The sequence below is a fragment of the Ahaetulla prasina genome, chromosome 1 (assembly GCF_028640845.1).
Source record: "Ahaetulla prasina isolate Xishuangbanna chromosome 1, ASM2864084v1, whole genome shotgun sequence".
In the NCBI taxonomy this organism is placed as follows: Eukaryota; Metazoa; Chordata; class Lepidosauria; order Squamata; family Colubridae; genus Ahaetulla; species Ahaetulla prasina.
Window position 1 is genome coordinate 57,464,734 of NC_080539.1, and position 20,041 is coordinate 57,484,774.

At 39.0% G+C, this 20,041-nt stretch overlaps 1 long non-coding RNA gene across 1 annotated transcript in view; it reads right to left on the reverse strand.

Moving 5' to 3' along the window:
- The window catches only part of LOC131189302 (uncharacterized), a 41,291-nt gene extending 21,567 nt beyond the window's left edge, over window positions 1-19,724 (reverse strand). The window contains exon 1 of the long non-coding RNA XR_009152970.1: window positions 19,437-19,724. This is a non-coding gene — a long non-coding RNA (uncharacterized LOC131189302). The remainder of the gene's footprint in view (window positions 1-19,436) is intronic.
- Between the last annotated feature and the right edge of the window lie 317 nt (window positions 19,725-20,041).

The window sequence follows — 20,041 nt, forward strand, 5'->3', positions numbered from 1 at the left end:
TGCTAAACTGTATAGTTTCAACAAAGAGCTAACAGAACTAGATCAGATATTGACTGGAACAGATGAGAAATTGATAATGAAATTATATTGTTAAGTATTAAACTTGAAAGTGAGCAAGTAAAGGAGACAATGATTGCTTGGGCTAAAAACTTTGGATACGCAATAGAATTAGACAAGTGGCAGAAATTGTGGGATAGAAATATTAAATTGATGGTGTCAACTGCATATAAGAAAAACTTGTATAAAATGCTTTACAGGTGGCACTTTGCACAGGCAAGATTGGCAAAAATGTTTAAAGATAAATCAGATAAATGTTGGAAATGTAATCAAACAGCTGGTTCAAATTATCACATGTGGTGGACATGCCCAAGAGCGAGAAAATATTGGTCAAAAATACACACATCTGTATATAAAAGTCAGCAAGGTACATTTGAAGAATGAGAGCTTTTCTTTTTTGTAGTTTTGTGTGGCTTTTCTCCTGGGGGCATGTTTTTTGAGAACAAGTAGGGATGGAAATGGCAAGTTTTATTTTACAGTTTTTCCAGTCATTTGGGCTAGAAGGGAAACTGGCAAATGCCTTTTCAATTTCACCCATTAAAAAAAAAAGAAATAGCAAAGAAATGGCCCTTCCACTACTGAAACTCTTAAACAAATACATAAATAAGGAAGGTCCAGTCATTCATGACAGACAGTCCAGCAGCCTTGTGGAAAATGGCCATCACAGGCAAAGACCAATTAGAACAAAAGCATTTATATAAGAAGGGATGAAGCATAGCAGATGAATTGCACTATTTTCCCCCAAAACATTAATTTTTATCTGGATCCAGAAAATCTGGGCAGTAGGCCACTGAAGATGATGTCATCCATTCCAGCTCTCCTGAAACATAAGCACCCTGTCCTTGTCCTAGGGCAAGTAGGAAATGCAGATCAGCCTGAAGTGCTGGAATTATTAAGCAAGTATCAATTCTCAACAAAGCTGGAAGAGCCCAAAGGATAATAGGTACCCAGCACAAACACGTTAAAGCAAACCTTGAAATCAAAACAAAGATTCACTTCCAGCTAAAAGGAAGTTAATTGAGATTATTTAACCTCTTATGTTTCATTTCGTTTCCTTTGTTGTAGTATTTGCACCTCAACTCGCTACTGTCTTGAAGCTTTCAAGGAGAGTTAAAGCCACCTCAACAATAGGATCCCTAGCACTATTATTTGCTCAGACATTCTCAAGTGCTTTGTCTGCTCTATCAAATGCCCTGACCATCTTTTGAGACGCTGGCAATGCCTCCTAGCTTGTATTATGAGGTGACAGTTATATTATTTTGTTTTTCATTATCAGTATTGAAAAGTAGCAAGCAAGCAAGAAAGAAAGAAACTGTAGGATTCGTGCTGCATATTAATAGGCTGACAAGTTCTTTATTCACGAAGTACCAAAAAAATGCAGAAACTTATTTGTAGAAAGCACAAAATAAACTGTGGACTTTATCTTGACCTTGATAGTTTGATAGGGCTTTTTATTATCTTGCTGGAAAACAAAAATGGTAAATAGTTAACAGAGAACCAGTGTAATGGTTAAGGCATCAGGATAGAAACTAAAAAATGGTGATAAGATTGACTGACCATAGGGCAGTTTCTGACCAGTTTCTTTCAACCCTAGGAAGGAAGGAATGGCAAACCAGTTCCAAAAATGTGCCAAGGAAACTGATGTTCAGGCAGTTGCAGGAGTCTATATTGACTTGAAGACACATAATTAAAAATAATAATAATTAGTATCTCATCTTTCACACAATAGATGAAATAAACAGTACTTCCTCCTATTTTCCACCACTGCAAACCTGGGAGATAGATTGTGCTGAAAGTGTCATACCTGAGTACCCATAACTGAGTTCCCTTGGTCTCCCTAGTCCTAGTTCAATATTTAATCACTAACTGGAATGCTTATATGATATACATTCCTCTTCCATCCTCACTACCACCATTAACACCACTACAATCTCATTATCATTTCTACTGTATTTTTTGTATGCATTAGTAGTTTTATTCTATAGTTCAATGGTCCCAAGGACGCTTTTCAAAAGGCAACTAGGCATTCTTGATTTTTTTCCTGAACAAATTTGTAATTGGATCACAAGCTTCCTAAGAAAGAGGAAGCAACAGGTGAAGCTAAGCAGAATCACATCAGATACCTGTACAATTAGCACAGAGGCCCCCCAAGGATGTGTGCTCTCCCCACTTCTCTTCTCTCTGTATACGAATGACTGCATCTCTAACAATCCATCTATTAAACTACTGAAGTTTGCAGATGACACAACAGTAATCAGTCTCATTCGAGACAATGATGAATCTGCAAACAGACGGGAGGTTGAATGATTAGCCTCGTGGTGAGAGTGGAACAATCTGGAACTGAACACACTCAAAACCATAGAAATGGTGGTAGACTTTAGGAGAAACCCTTCCATACTTCCACCTCTCATAATACTAGACAACACAGTATCGACAGTAGAAACCTTCACATTTCTAGGTTCTACCATATCACAAGATCTAAAATAGACAGCTAACATCAAAAACATCATCAAAAAAGGACAACAAAGAATGTTCTTTCTGCGCCAACTCAGTAAGCTCAAACTGCCCAAGGAGATGCTGATCCAGTTCTACAGAGGAATTATTGAGTCTGTCATCTGCATCTCTATAACTGTCTGATTTGGTTCTGCAATCCAACAAGAAAAACACAGACTTCAGAGGATAATTAGAACTGCAGAAAAAACAATTGCTGCCAACCTGCCTTCCATTGAGGACCTGTATACTGCGCGAATCAAAAAGAGGACTGTGAAAATATTTACAGATCCCTCACATCCTGGACATAAAGTGTTTCAACTCCTATCCTCAAAACAATGCTATAGAGCACTGCACACCAGAACAACTAGACACAAGAACAGTTTTTTCCCGAAGGCCATCACTCTGCTAAAGAAATAATTCCCTCAACTCTGTCAAACTATTTCTAAATCTGCACTACTATTAATCTTCTCATTGTTCCCATCACTCATCTCCTTCCACTTATGACTGTATGACTGTAACTTTGTTGCTTGTATCCTTACGATTTATACTCTAATTGATTGTTTCCTGATTGCTTAACTGTAGCCTATGACTATCATTAAGTGTTGTATCATTAAGTGTTAAATTTGTACCCTATGACTATCATTAAGTTTTGTAAGTGTTGTACCTTGATGAAGGTATCTTTTCTTTTATGTACACTGAGAGCATATGCACCAAGACAAATTCTGTTGTGCCTCGTCCGCCCCCCTCTCCGCAGCTGGGCCTCTCTCATCTCCTGTTATCTCAGCCAGGGACTGATAGTGCAGATGAACAGCCTGGCATGCCTCCAGCCCCCAGTCCTGGCACCATGCCCGGACAAACCGAGCAAATAAACCCCTTCCCCACAGCATGTGAACATGAGGAACCTGAAGCCAGTCACGAGCTGGAATTGCCAGCAGCTGGAGGGTGGACGGATCCATGCTTCCGGAGAATGGAGAGGCGACGTCAGCAAAAGGAAGGGAGGGGCAGGCCTGGATAAGTGCTGAGTCATGGAGCCACACCCCATGGCTTATATAAAGGATCTGCTTTCTGGCATTCTTTGAGTCAGGCAAAGTCTAATTTGGATTGCTGAAGTCACATCTTGGACTCCTGCCTGCCCTGAGAACTTTGACAGAACTTTGGCAAAGCTGCAGAGGCTTTGTGGCCACGCTTGATATAGACTTCCCCGATCCGGCCGTCAGAGGAGGAGTGGGACACGACAAATTCCTTGTGTGTCCAACCACATGTGGCCAATAAAAAATTCTATTCTATTTTATTCTTTGAAAACATTTCGCTTCTCACCCAAGAAGCTTTTGCAGTTCTGACTGAATGGTAGGGAGTAGAAGGATTTTTATTCCCCACCATTTAATCAGAACTGAAGAAGCTTTTTGGATGAGAAGCAAAATATTTTCAAGGAAAAATTCAAGAAAGTCCAATTAATTTTGAAAAGCATCTTTGGGACAACCACAACCTGGATGATTGAGAATCTCCATAGATGTCTTTCTTTTCTTACCTGAAACAAAGATGTTGAAGGTAAAAGGAGGAGCAAAAACTAAACAAAACCCTGCAACCCAAATCATTCAGGTTTTGAAAAGGCAAAAGCATTATCAGTAACATTGATCTTAGAGTTGATTAGAGTGGTTAGAGTGCTAGAGTGTTAGATGGTTAGAGTGCAGTACTGCAGGCTACTTCTGCTGACGTCTGGCTGCCTGCAATTTGGCAGTTGAAATCTCACCAGACTCAGTCTTCCATCCTTCTGAGGTGGATAAAATGAGGACCCAAATTGTTGGGAGCAATATGCTGACTCTGTAAACCGCTTTCAGGGGGCTGTAAAGCACTGTAAGGTGGTATATAAGTCAAAGTGCTATCACTATTGCTATCTTAATTGGAGCAACAGTAGTCTTTATGCCTTTGCTACCTCTCTATTGCTTACAAGCACTGCTAATAAAAGAAGTTTCCCTTATTCCAAATTTAAAGTAGACGTTTCCCTTTTTCCAAATTTATATTTGGAGAATGAAGAGACTTCACACAGCAGGAATTTATTCCAAAGGGGTAATTAATTGGGTTAAATAAAAAAATAGTCCAACATTTGAAAATATTTGTTCATTCATTTATTTATGCAGTGCATTAAAAACAACACCAAAGTTGTAGTGGCCAATACTCAGACCTCTGTGCAATATGATTGGAAGAGCCATAATGAAAACCACGATTATGTATCTAATTGCAAATAAGATTCTGCTGATCTAAATGAAAGCTGGCAAAGAGCTAAACATGACCGTGGCCTCAGTGCTGCCACCACTAAAATGGCAGCTGAGTTTCTCTTCTTCTCCAGTGCAGCATGCACTGCATGCTGTTATTGTGCTTTCACTTCTCTGCCATTTATCATCCAGCAGCTAAAAGTGTACAGTATTGAAAGAATAGAAAAATATCTTACTGATGTCCTATAACAAGATGCCAAAAATAGTTAAAATAGTTCCCATGTTTTTAGGGTAAGCTTTCCCCCCCCCTTAGAGTCCAGTTGAGCTTTTCAAGTAAAAGCAATAAAAATACCAAGTTTGTTGACTATGGATTCAAATCCACATCCGAACATTTTTGAAGAGTTCAAACTTTTTCCCAAAGCAAACAGCGACCACATTCTGTCCCTTATTTTCTTCAGTCATATAGCTTAAGATCTTTAAGGCCTTAGGTGTTCTTCTTTCCCCAGCAAGCATGATTAGAGATACCTCATACCAAATATGAATGAGGAAATCAATTCAGTATTTCCATTATCCATCATGTCTTGAAGGTAGATCTTCAGAAAACTGAAGATTCTTCACTTTTTGTTCATAATTTATCTAATCCTACAATTTATCTACAGATAGTCCTTGAGTTACCATTGGTTCATGAAAGGAGTGTCCATGGGCATCCCTCAGGCAAAGGTGATGTCACCAATTAATCCTTTCAACTCAAAAGCACCTTAAACTATGTCTCTGACATAAACAGATTACCATTCATTTAGCTACTGTTCAAGATTACAGTGGCACTGAAAAAGTGGGTTACAGCCAGTCCTTGCACTTAAACCTGTCACAGCATCCAAACAATCATGTGATCCAAATTTGGGAACCAGAAATTCTGATCCTAATCGCAGTTGTAAGTCGACAACTGTAGATACTGATTTATACTGTAGCATAAAACATCGAATATCAAAGTAGTTTACAGTACATTAAAATAATTACAATTGCAAGGATAAAACAATAACTTAAAATCCACAAAATTAAAAATAATATAGTTGACAGCTTTTTTAGGACAGCTAACAAATCAGATAAGACTGAGAAATCAAAGAAATGCCTAGTTAAACTCTCCCCACCTTAAAAGGCCAGAAACTATATAAAAGCATAAATATTCCATACAAGGAATATTTCTCCTGAACTGGCTTCACAATTATCATTGTTCTCATCCTCTATTCTGTTACTCTGTATCAACAGACTTTGATGCAATCAACAAGACATCCTCTCAAAATGCAAGGACCAGGTTGGCTCATAAAGAAACAGAGAGTTTCATCGATACAACAAGTTATCCATAGCAAGAATATAATTCAGACTTCTCCAGTATATGGAGATGGAAGTTGAAGTCTTAGAATATCTAGAAATATCACTGTTAGGCATATGATGGAAATCAGAAAACTGCACTCCCTTTCATTAGAATTATTATAAGTAGAGATGATTATTGTAGACCACACCATTATAAGTAGAGATGAAGATTGGAAGATTCAGTATTGCCCCAAATCATCTTCAGTCTGACTATAACAGTAGCAGAGTTGGAAGGGACCTTGGAGGTCATCTAGTCCAACCCCTTGCTCACGCAGAAGACTATGTCAGACTGTAACTTGGTGGAGTCTCCAAGCTTTAGAAGCAATGTTACAACCTTTTTCACACTGTGAGACATTAATTGCTTTTTTAAAAATTAAGTCTTCACCAATTTCTTTTGGGGGGGGGAATGGCATGCCTCTACAATCATCATGGTGAGAACATTGTGCTAAAGAACCAAAGTTGTCCTAAATGAACCCTGATTTTTATACCCTCTATAACATTCAGTGGAAAATATATGCCCAAACTTCAGAAAATCCAAAGGGAAGAAAGATTGCAGCTTAAAAACTGTTGCTGAAAACACAAGAAACCTGAATGAATATAAAATTCAGTTGGACATGGTCTGGGATTCTTAAAATCAAGCTTTTGGAACACCTATTAAAGGCTACTACTCTAATAATGCAGTAAGTAGCCAGTAGATGTCAGTACGTGATAATGAAAAACATAATACATGAACCGTAGCCAAAATAAGTTTCATTTTCAGTTGCACCCAGCTGCTACCCATAATTATATTTTGTCATGTTTGCTCAAAGGGTCCTCAAAATGCACCTTTCCTATATGGAATCAATGTTAAAATTTCATCCATGGGAAAAGGACATGCTGACAATAGCACAAGATTAGCTGGTAATGCTCACTCAGTTTTCAGGAAAAAAAATTGCCAGAAGTATGAATGACTTCATCCTGTATTTCCAGGTTTCTTACACACACACACACACACACACACACACAGGTTCTGATTAAAAACTGTTTTTAAGAAAGACATTGCAGTTGAACTACCTGAATATATTGTGCTTCAGGGGCATCCTGGAATGTCCCTTTCTGAAGCACGACTTCAGAATTGGTTCAGCAGGTATAATGTCTGTGACAGAATAGGTAATCCAAATAGGGAATTTCAGGTCTTTCTAAACTGCAACTTCTATTAATAATCCTGGCTTGGTTGTTGCAGTTGTAGCACATTCTCTGCTCTGTTTTAAGAATTAAATATCCTGTCTGTATAGTCTGATTTAATGAATGTTCAGCAAACAAGGTATCATTTTATCTGTCTTACCCAGTTTCGCTTCTCATTTTTCTACTTTCTCCTAACTCTCCTGATCCTTTTGTGGCTCTTTCTCTATGTTAGACACACATATGACTGACAAATGGCAGTCCAATCTCTTCTTGAAAGCCTCCAGTAATGAAGCTCCCACAATTTTTGAAGGAAAGCTGTTCCATTGGTTGATTGTTCTCACTGTCAGAAAATTTATCCTTATTTCTAGGTTGAATATCTCTCCTTGATCAGTTTCCATCCATTATTCCATGCCTGGCCTTCAGATAGTTTGCCCCCTTCCTCCCTGTGACAGCCCCTCAAATATTGGAACACTGCTATCATGGCTCCCCTGGTCCTTCTCTTCACTTCTTGATGTACATCATTGTTGGAGGATAGGAAATGTTATTCAAGATCAGTATCCATTGAAAATGGAATGTAAGATCTTCTGTCCTTCCTACCTGCTAATAGCAAAAATTGAGTGTGGGCCCTCAGACAGGAAGTTAGTGTTAGCACTCAGGGAAATTCAATAGTTTCAAAAATATCAAACAATTTTAGGGATAAAAACAGCTAAGCAATTAGAACTACTACTTTCACTCTGGTGAAAATTGATCAGTTGGGTAGTATAATATACAGTACTTATTTAAAGATGGGTTTTGATTGATCCCTTCTTGACTATATACTTGATAACAAACATTGGTTTTATTATTAAGTAATATTGTGTGAAATTTTCCTTCCCCTCTTAACTGAACAATATCTGTGGGAATTTGATAAGAAATAAGAAAAAAAAATTACCACGCCTTTGGATTAAAAAAAAATAGAATGTTAATATATACAATTTATTTTGTGTTTCTCAATAGAAAGTCCCTGTATGCCTTCATCCCTCAATACGCAACAATAAAAGTATGTATTTTTTAAACTTAAAAAAAAAAAGAACTACCACTTAACTTAGTAAAGTCTAAGCACACTACAGACTTAACAGCCACAAGATTTTGAATGTGTGGTGGTTAGCTGGTTCAAATCCTAACATTCTATAAAATAGGTTTACTAAATTGCATTGTTCCTATATGTCAGATTACAATAACTATCATTCCTGATCAGTAGGGCAATGCACTGGAATGATGAGGGTAGTAACTTAACACATCTGAAAAGAATCAAATTTGGGAAGAGAAGCAGGGGGGGGGATCAATCATAACCTTAGTAATTTCCTGACAGTTAGAACAATCAATAAGTGGAACAACTTGCTGCAGAAGTTGTAAATGCTCCAACACTGGAAATTTTTAAGAAAATGTTGGATAGCCATTTGTCTGAAATGGTGTAGGGTTTCCTGCCTGGGCAGGGGGTTGGACTAGAAGATCTCCAAGGTTCCTTCCAACTCTGTTATTATGTTATGTTAATATATGAGGGACCTATTCATTTTTAAAATTGTTTTGACTTTGGCCACCTTGATAATAAATGAAAGGAGCATGAATGAAATTGGACTGAAATAAAAGACAGTATTAAACTAGAATAGTCAGTAACTTTCACTGGAGTTTCCAGATCTTTTACAATATATTGCCAAATGAATCATAGAATGAATTAATCCAGAGTTTCCAGTCAAAACACACATGACTAGGATCAAATTATATTTTGGACATATTATGTGAAGACCAGCTTCCTTGAGAAGTCCATTATTCTGAGAAAATTAAAAGGAAAACTAAAGGAACGACCAGCAGCAAGGTGGATGGATTTAATTAGAGCAGTATGTGTGTGTGGGGGCTTTTGGATAACTGAAGGAGCAGATTAAGGTCAGATCATCCTGGAGGAAAATTATCTACAGTGCGTGGCTGCTAAGAGTCAACACCGACTATGGCATGAAATCAATTAATCAATCAATCAATCAATCAATCATAATTGCATAATTCCCCTGCTCTGCCTTGTATGTCCCTCAAAATTCCATTTTGGAAACTAAACTCATAACAAACATGTGGAAAAGTGTCTTGATTTATACTAAGAGTCCTGAATGAAATATTTACGGCAAAGCTTTAAGCCAGGGGTCTCCAACCTTGGTCCCTTTAAGACTTGTGGACTTCAACTCCCAGAGTCCCTCAGCCAGCAAAGCTGGCTGAGGAACTCTGGGAGTTGAAGTCCACAAGTCTTAAAGGGACCAAGGTTGGAGACCCCTGCTTTGAGCCATCTGTTGTTAAATTGTCCTCAATGAGCTTTCAGCTAGGCAGAACACATTTTGTGGCAGCGAGCCCACAGCTGAACTTTCAAAGCAACCTCTGTACTGAAGCTTCCTGGAGGAAAGCAGGTCAATGAACACAAAAGAACAAGCATCTGTGTCAGTATGAGTGTGTCACTTCAGTCCACTGGAAAGATGTTGACATTATTTCACTTGGACCCGGAGGAAATACTGTAATTGTGACCGATTTCCAATACAGAAGATGAACAAAGTGTTGCATTATGGATTTAAACCATTGTGAATGAGAAAGTGCAGGGACGAGAGGAAAGACTAATTAAAAGAAAAGGAGAAAAAAGTGAGAGACAGCAAAGATAGTTCTGAGAGAAGGGAGGAGAATAATACAATTGGGGTATGTATGGGGGGGCAAGGGATGCGGTGGCTCAGGGGCTAGAACGTTGAGCTTGTCAATCGAAAGGTCGGCAGCTCAGCGGTTCAAATTCCTTGTGCTGCCGTGTAACGGTGTGAGCTCCCGTTACTTGCCCCAGCTTCTGCCAACCTAGCAGTTTCGAAAGCACGTAAAAATGCAAGTAGAAAAAATAGGGACCACCTTTGGTGGGAAGGTAACAGCGTTCCGTGCGCCTTTGGCATTGAATCATTCCGGCCACATGACCACGGAGACGTCTTCGGACAGCGCTGGCTCTTTGGCTTTGAAACGGAGATGAGCACCTCTCCCTAGAGTCGGTAACGACTAGCACGTATGTGCGAGGGGAACCTTTACCTTTACCTTTTTATGGGGGTGGGCAATGCAGCCAAATACTAAAATCAGACTTGCCACCCAGTGACTTCTTTTGAAGACTGAATTTGTATGAATAATGTTTTCCAAATAATAGTTTCTCTTTAGTTTGGAAACATTGAAAAGAATTACATTGGAAAAGTGCTGAATAAAATGAGGAAAATGAAGGAGAGTGAGACCACAAAGGAAACAGTCAAAGGGTTTCCTCAACCTGGTATCCTCCAGAGATCTTGGAACTGCAACTCCTAGAATCCCATCCATGGTCTTTCCAGCACAGCTGAAGGGCATCAGACTGGAGATGCCTATTAGCAAGTAAAAAACAAGTAAACATTCAAAATTGGATGGAAGTCACTCCTGAGAGGTTTCACTTACCCGTCTTGGCCTATCACCACAATGTGAACATTTACAACAGCCTACAGAAATTTAATATGCCAGCGGTTTAGGTTTTAAAATGTTTAGTTTAGAATCCTTTCGGTTTGATTTAAATGTACATTTCCTAAAGCTTTATTATTATTTTTAATTGCAATTCTCATTTGTATTTTCATATTTTGAATCATTTTATTTTTATAAGCCTTTAATGGAAAGATAGGAAAGCATATATTTAAAATTCAATGGGGCTTAGTTACTTAATGCTGTCCCACTATCTAGCGCTATCTAGCTGTCCCACTATCCCCGCTATCTAGCTGCTTCATGTTCCCCTGGCTCTGGAAAGCAGTGTCAAACTCAATCATGTGATGTGTTGTAGTGCAACATTTTTTGCCTTTGCGGAGCCAGGGTGGGCGTGGCCTGCACGTGATGCAATCCAGCCCATGGGTTGCCAGTTTGATGCCCCTGATCTAGAAGAAGTTGGGTTTAGGGAAAGCTGTGCTAGAAATCTGTGCTTCTCTACCTTGTTGCTCCACTACCTTAGTTTTGTGCATAATGTTTACAGTTTGAAATGTTCTGAGTTCAAAAATCCAATTTTTTAATATATATGTTGTTGTTGTTAGTTGCGAAGTCGTGTCCGACCCATCGCGACCCCATGGACAACATTCCTCCAGGCCTTCCTGTCCTCTACCATCCTCTGGAGTCCATTTAAACTCATGCCTACTGCTTCAGTGACTCCATCGAGCCACCTCGTTCTCTGTCGTCCCGTTCTTCTTTTGCCCTCAATCTTTCCCAGCATTAGGCTCTTCTCCAGTGAGTCCTTCTTTCTCATTAGGTGGCCAAAGTATTTCAGTTTCATCTTCAGGATCTGGCCTTCTAAAGAGCAGTCAGGGTTGATCTCCTCTAGAACTGACTTGTTTGTTCACCTTGCAGTCCAAGGGACTCGCAGGAGTCTTCTCCAGCACCAGAGTTCAAAGGCCTCAATTCTTTGGCGCTCAGCCTTTCTTATGGTCCAACCTTCACAGCCATACATTGCAACTGGGAAAACCATAGCTTTGACTATACACACTTTTGTTGGCAGGGTGATGTCTCTGCTTTTTAGTACGCTGTCTAGATTTCCATAGCTTTCCTCCCAAGGAGCAAGCGTCTTTTAATTTCTTGGCTGCAGTCCCCATCTGCGGTGATCTTGGAGCCCAGGAAAATAAAATCTGTCACTACCTCCATTTCTTCACCATCTATCTGCCAGGAATTGAAAGGGACGGATGCCATGATTTTAGTTTTCTTAATGTTGAGTTTCAAGCCAACTTTTGCACTCTCCTCCTTCACCCGCATCAAGAGACTCTTTAGTTCCTTTTCACTTTCTGCCATTAGAGTGGTATCATCTGCATATCTGAGGTTGTTGATATTTCTTCCGGCAATCTTAATTCCAATTTTTGATTCATCTAGCCCCACCTTTTTCATGATGTGTTCTGCATATAAGTTAAATAGGCAGGGTGATAGTATACAGCCTTGCCGGATTCCTTTCCCAATTTTGAACCAATCAGTGGTTCCGTGTCCAGTTCTCACTGTGGCTTCTTGACCTGCATACAGGTTTCTCAAGAGACAAATAAGATGGTCTGGTACTCCCATTTCTTTAAGAACTTGCCACAATTTGTTGTGATCCACACAATCAAAGCCTTTAGCATAGTCAATGAAGAAGTAGATGTTTTTCTGGAACTCCCTAGCTTTCTCCATGATCCAGCGTATGTTGGCAATTTGATCTCTAGTTCCTCTGCCTCTACGAAATCCTGCCTATATATATATATTCTAAAGTCAGAACAAAATACCCCATGTTTCAAAGTTTTATCTCAAGCTCAGAATTATACATTCTGTACTTGTCTCAACTTTAGAAGAAAAATAAGTCACATTCTTTCCATACTGTTTTGAGTGCTCCAATATTCTATGATTGGTTTTTTAATTGTTTTTTTAAGTTAAGGCCAAGCCAAAGAGACACATTATTCAGTATAGCAGCAAACACAGCTATCATTCCTGTTATCATTTGCTGGTGCTAATTAAAGGAGATGGGATGAAAAAGTGGTAGTTTAAAACATATTAAGAGACTGTGAACATTTCAGGCCCAGCAAAATTACTTCCCATCTGGTAGTTAAGGTTATAGGCAATTCTCAACTTACAACCACAATTGAGCCCAAAATTTGTGTTGTTAAATGGAAAAAAAATTTAAGTGAGTTTTGCCCTGTTTTATTACTTTTCTCGCCACATTTGTTAACCAAATCACGGCAGTTCTTAAATTAGTAACACAATCGTTAAGTGAATCTGGTTTCTCCATTGACCTTTGCTTGTTAGAAGATTGCAAAAGGGGATCACATGACCCCAGGACACTGCAACTGTCATAAATGTGAGTCAGTTGTCAAGCTTCTGAATGTAAATCACATGACCATGGAGATGCTGTAATGGTCGTAAGTGAGAAAAATGGTCATAAGTCACTTTTTTCAGTGCCATTGTAAGTTCGAATGGTCATTAAGACAACCGTTGTAAGTCGAGGACTACCTGTACTGTATTTAAATGCTTTGCCATGCAGGCATTGGAATTCATGGGTTGTATTACATCACAGTGTGGTTATTTTGTGAGCTCTTTTATTGAGCTTGGTTTGTATGTGTGTCAGGCAGAATGCCAAATGTAAAAGAATGCATTGAACAATGTGTGGCATTTCAGGTATCTGTACTCTAAAATATTACTATTGAATTTTCAAACTGTAAATGCCAAAATTAAGTTGTTTTCTGAACTGAGCCATCAGAGAAGTGCCTTTTTGTTGTTACATTGTCCATTCTTTATTTATTTATTTTGTTGAGCACTTACTAGGTAATATATATAAGCATGAATTGAATCATAAAATGAATACAATTAAAGGGAACATTAGCACAGGGACGGTAAGCACGCTGGTGCTCTAATGCTTATTCTAATTTAAATGAATCAAATTGCTATGACTTGCTTCTTTGCTGTGCTTCTACAACTGTTTTAGGGCAAGCTAGGTTACTTTTGTTTGCTATGAGAATGTTATAAAAAATAATTAAAGCCCTTCGCTCACTTCTTCTGATGGCCGGGTTTAGATATAATTCTGAATGAGCTACAATCCTATCTACTTTTGTAGCACTGACCTGAAACCGAAGGAACTAAGGGTTTTGTATTAATTTTCCCTGTGCCATTTAAGACACTCTGGGGGAACATAGGAAACCTGAAAAGTTCAGATAGCATGGGTGTTTTATTCTGAGCTCAGAGAAAAACATGAGGGTGACACGTCCACAGTAGCATCATTTGCACCAAGGCCCTGGCTGAGGTACTTACATCAGACATTGTCACACAATGACAATGTGTGCCCCTTACAGACCTACCGCACGCCCCTTACAGACCTAAGAGGTCTGTAAGGGGCATGCATAAAAGCACCAGTGTGCTTACCATTCCTGTCCTAATGTTCCCTTTAATTGTATTAAAATATTAAAATACCTTATCCCACCAGACTTGAAATCCTAGGCTTAGAAAACTTGGAACTCCATCGCCTTCGACAAGACCTAAGTTTAACTCATAGAATCATCTACTGTAATGTCCTTCCTGTTAAAGACTACTTCAGCTTTAATTGCAATAATACAAGAGCAACCAATAGATTTAAACTTATTGTTAACCGCTTTAATCTAGATTGCAGAAAATACGACTTCTGTAACAGAATCATCAGTGCTTGGAATACTTTACCTGACTCTGTGGTCTCTTCCCATAATCCCAAAAGCTTTAACCAAAAACTTTCTAATATTGACCTCACCCCATTCCTAAGAGGACCATAAGGGGCGTGCATAAGAGCACAAACGTGCCTACCGTTCCTGTCTTATTGTTTTTCTTTTCTTCTTCTTATATATATATATATGCTTATTCCTCCTATTATTTACTCATATATATGTTTATACACTATATAATCTTTTCTGTATAATACTTATATATATTGTTGTGACAAAATAAATAAATAAATAAATAAATAAGTATTCATTTTATGTATTCAATTCATGGTTATACTGATATATAAGTATCTGTGCATCTGTGCAGGACTGGCTTAGATTTTAAATTTAGAGGGGTTTTAAATTGATTTTAATATTTATATTTTATATTTATATTTTTATTTTTAATAATTTGGGCGTTAGAATAAGTTTTTTAAGGATTATTTTAATTTGTATATTGATGCCTGTATATGCCTGTGAACCGCCCTGAGTCCTTTGGGAGATAGGGCGGTATATAAATTCGAATAATAAATAAATAAAATAAATAAATATATATATGTTATCTAATACGTACTCAACAAATATATAAATAAAATTAATAAGTACATTAGGATGGCTTTTGAGTGGTTACATTATCACACACATCATAATTTATCTTCTCCTCATCTTCTCTGTAGACTCCTGCATTCTATGGTATGGTGCCCTGTTGGTTGCTAACGCTGTATGTTTGTGGACTGGTTATGACACTACCTTACACAGTCCAGCTGAATTTGATTTTGCTAACCCTAGGATAAATCTGAAGAAAACATTTTCTTCTAATAGTTATTTTCCAGATGACCCGCCTGTCTATTTTTCCACCACGTTTAATAAACATCTCCTGCAGCTCTTACTAGCACATCCCTATGTCACATGCCACCTTCTTCTCAAAGCAGGAAATGACCTCTGTTCCTCAGCAGGAATCTGTTCACACCATTCTGCTTCCCTTTCCACAGAGACCCAGCAGAATTATAAGAATTGCATTTAAGTGGAGAAAGCACTTTTCCTTTTTTCATTCTTGTCTCCCCCACCCTTTCATCACAGATAGAAGCGGGTTTTTCTTGTTCTGGTTATAGGCTATATCTATAGTAATTTTAAGACTTTTTCTTTAGGTAGTCAAAATAAGGTACTCAAGATAGTTATCATCTACTGTGAAAAGAGACAATTTGCACTGTCAGGTCTATTAGAAAGCACACTAGAAATCTTTCAATATACTCAATCCAAACAGACCTGGGAATGTGAGGAAGGAAAATAGACTGTCTAGAGCAGGTGTCAAACTCAAGGCCCAGAGGCCGGATCTGGCCTGCGGGATGCTTAGATCTGGCCCATGGGGCCACCATAGGAACAGCAAAGGACCAGCCTGCAATGCATCTGCCAGCAAAAATAGGCTCTTGAGCTCCGTTTTTGGCTGCGACGGCTTCCTGCAACCCTCTACCAGAGAAAATGGAGCTCAAGAGGGCCCAAGCTCTGTTTTCTCTGGCAGAAGGTTGCAGGAAGCTGTCGCAGCTGGAAACAGAGCTCAGGAGATCATTTTCGCTGGTAGAGTGCTTGGGCCATCAAAGGCACCCCGACACAAATGATGTCAAGCTGCCCATACCCACCATGGCCCCCCAAAGTAAACACAACCATGATGTGGCCCTCAATGAAATCGAGTTTGACACCCCGGGTCTAGAGCTTCCCTTCTACTGTTTAGGATATAAGAATGTAAAATCTAAGGTACACAGCCAACTTTGCAGATTTGTTTCCTTTATGGAATGACTCCTGGGGAAGGAGGTATCAAAATCCCTAGAATTCAGGATATTTGACCTGTAATCTTTGCAACAAAAGGCACTCCTACTTTCTGCTTCCCATCATTGCCACCAGCTAGATTACTTCATCTTCAAACCATATTGAAAAGGAAGAGGAAAGACATTTTGTGCACTGCATGATTCTAAACTCCAAAATGCCACATGCAGTAGGCAGAAGTCCTGGACAAAATAGGCTAAAGTAGCATCCCCTTCATTTACAATTGTTTATTTCTTTGAATTGGACCAATGTGAATGAGCCAGTCTGATGCAGTTGTTTTCTTATTCTTATCATTATTCATTTATCTAGACAGGCTCAGTGGACAAACAGAAGTAAGGAAAGAGGCCACACCCAAAGAGTACTGTGTCCCTGATGGACCTTGTTTAATGGTGTCAGTTTTTGATACTACATTAAAACAGCCAGAATGACTTTTCTTTCTATTGATGAAAGCTGGGATCCATAAATATGATTTATGGTTTGGGTGTGAATAATGCAGGAGTTCAAAGTTTACTTTTGCAATGGTTCTGGTTTCTACTTTTTTTTTTTTTTTTGCATTTATATCCCACCCTTCTCCGAAGACTCAGGGCGGCTTACACTATGTCAAGCAATAGTCTTCATCCATTTGTATATTATATACAAAGTCAACTTATTGCCCCCAACAATCTGGGTCCTCATTTTACCTACCTTATAAAGGATGGAAGGCTGAGTCAACCTTGGGCCTGGTGGGACTTGAACCTGCAGTAATTGCAAGCAGCTGCTGTTAATAACAGACTGCATTAGTCTGTTGAGCCACCAGAGGCCCTTCTGTAAGAATATCTAGAGTTCAAAAGATATCCATCACGATTTGTTTTTTAAAAAAAATTAAAGGCATTTGGATCTCTCCTTTCTAATGCAAACATGATACTCGGGGCATCCTCCTTTCTCCAGGATCAATTCCAGTCATACTCTATCCTACTCTGCTGTGTGGGCTGCTGTAGGGGTCAGTGCTCTCTTCTCTTCTATTTAACATTTGCATTTCTCTAGGTCAGGGGTCAGCAACCTTAAACACTCAAAGAGCCACAACTATCTTAACCAGAAGCCCACCTATTCAATTCTGGAGCTGACTGGAAGTCCAGTTCTCCCATCAAAGAGTCTCCTCCTAGCGTGGCATCCTTTTTCCTCTACCTGTCCTAACTGAAAGCCCTATCAACTTTGGAGCTGACTGGTGACAGGGAGCCACAGCTGAACGAGCCACATGCAGCTCCAGAGCTGCAGGTTGCTGACCCCTGGTCTAGGAGCACATTCATTACCATAGGGTGAAATATTATCAATATACCGATGATACCCAACTGTACATGTCAGTTCCTGCAAATTCAACAATGCTGTGAACAAATGTGAACAATTAACCAATGGAACAGCTAGCCTTCAGATGTTGTGGGTGCTTCATCATTGGAGGTTTTTAAGAAGACTGGACAATCCCTTGTCTGAAATGGTATAGGATCTCCTGCTTGAGCAGGGAGCTGGACTAGAAGACCTCCAAGGTCCCTTTCAGTTCTATTCTGATTCTGATCCTATCCCAGTGTCTGGAGGTTATGGATATCTAGATGGAGAACAATAGGCTTCAGCTGAACTCTGGCAAGACTGAGAGGCTTTGGGTTTGGAGGCTCTCTTGCTTCAGGACTAGACTAGCTCTGGTGCTTGAGGGGGCTGCACTGCCCCACATAAACCCTGGGAGTCCTTGTGGACTCACAACTCCTGCTTTAGGAGCAGGTGGCCATTGTTGTTATAGGAGGGTCTTTGCCTAACTTCATAATGTTTGCCAGTTGTGCCTGCTTCTAGACCAAGGGGCTCTCCTCATAGTTACACATGTACTGGTCACCTCCGGTTTGGACTTTATAAGTAAGATGCTTTACATGAGGCTGCCCTTGAAGAATAGCTGGAAACTTCAGCTGGTTCAAAATGCAGTAGCACTAGCAGTAATGTGTGTTACTGATTCAGGTCTGCTGCAAGAACTGCATTGTTATGGTTCAGAGTCTAATTCAAGGGCCTACATGGAACAGGAGGGGATTATTTGAAGAACCACCTTTCCCCAATTTCATCTGCCTCACTGGATCCAAAAGAATGGGGATGTTACAGGTTTCATCATCTATGAAGTTACATCTGGTGGGTCCCAAGTGGCGGACCATCTCTGCTGTGGCACCCACATCTGGGGAATCTTTCCCTCGAGGTGAGATTGGCTTCATTTCTGAAGGTCCCTCAAGACCTAGTAATTCCAGAAGGCTTAGGGATTCTAGGTAATGGGTGAACTAGTATAGTAACTCTCTTAATATTAACATTCCTTCATCTATTATTCTTACTTTAGCTATATTTAGTATATATTTTTAAATGTTTTTTAATAATGTTAACTATTATGGTTTTAGATATTTATTGTTTTAGATTTGCTGTATGCCACCCAAAGTCACTTGCTTGTGAGATGGATAAAGCTTGTGAGCTTTATAAAATAGATAAATTAATAATTAAAACAAAACAATAAAAGCCTGCTAAAAGAAGATGATTTGTAATGAGGTAAAATCTCATTTTGTAAGATGAACCATTCCATAATCAAGGTACTGCCACTCTTCTCTGATCCCAGTTAAATGCGCTTCCACGCAGATTTCATTCAAGTTTAGGTCAAAATAAGGTTACCATTAGAAGACAAGAGACTGCTCTCTAATCCACAGCAACAAATTTTTGAAAAGCAAAATAAATATATGATGGGGTAGAAAATGACATATGCCAATGCTAGGCATAAATATCCTAGCCAACTGGAGTTTATGGGTTCTAAAAAAGAGAGCAACAGTATGATTCCAGCTGACAAAATGATCTCTCTTGCATAACAGGGAAGTTATCGTCTTCCTGTCCTTAAAGGAGTTTCTTTATTTTTCTTCTGAAGTTTGAGTTTCCATGTGAAAAGTGTGTTTGCTTAATTCATTTGGCTGGATAAAGAATGAAGAATCATTATTTCATGATCAAGAGGAAGAGAAACATTCTTGCCATTCTGATATTATCTGAAAGTGTTATTGTTTCTGCCTCAAATAATGGGATTCTGGAAGGACAGCTATAAATCTTCAATGCTTACCATTGCCTTATACTCAGATAAAGGTCGCTATTGCTGACGATGTCATGCATTTTTTGTTTGCCTGGCCAACCAACATACTTCAAGTGAAACAGGCAGAACTCCAGCCAATCTTCTCCCTTCCTTTAACAGAACTTGGGCTTTGAACTGTGAGATTACTCATACCATAGGAAATACTGTTGATTGAAAGCCATAGTCATTATTTGGTTCAAGAATCATTTCCCTTTTCAGCAAATGGAAAGGTGTTGAGTGTGCTCCAGCTGGAAGGCTAGCTCACACAAAGAAATGTCTTGTGCTGTTGAAAGAAACAGAAAAAAAGAGCATGGTAAAATTAGAATTAAGTTCTTACTTATATGCTTCACCCAGTATTAGATTTTTGTGTTCTTCTGAAGACCTCCTAAACCGCTATCAAAAGACCATTGTGCTCAAGAGCATCATGCCACCTCACGGCGAAAGTTGTAAATTAATTTTCACCTACTGTGCTGGATTCATTCTTCACCTCACCACCTACAAGCAGAGTCTTCTTCATTGCTGTTTGTTAGTTTGGAAAAGGTTGTTTTTTTTTAATTTGCAATGGGAGTTTCTCCACCAAGTGCATTTTTTTTCAA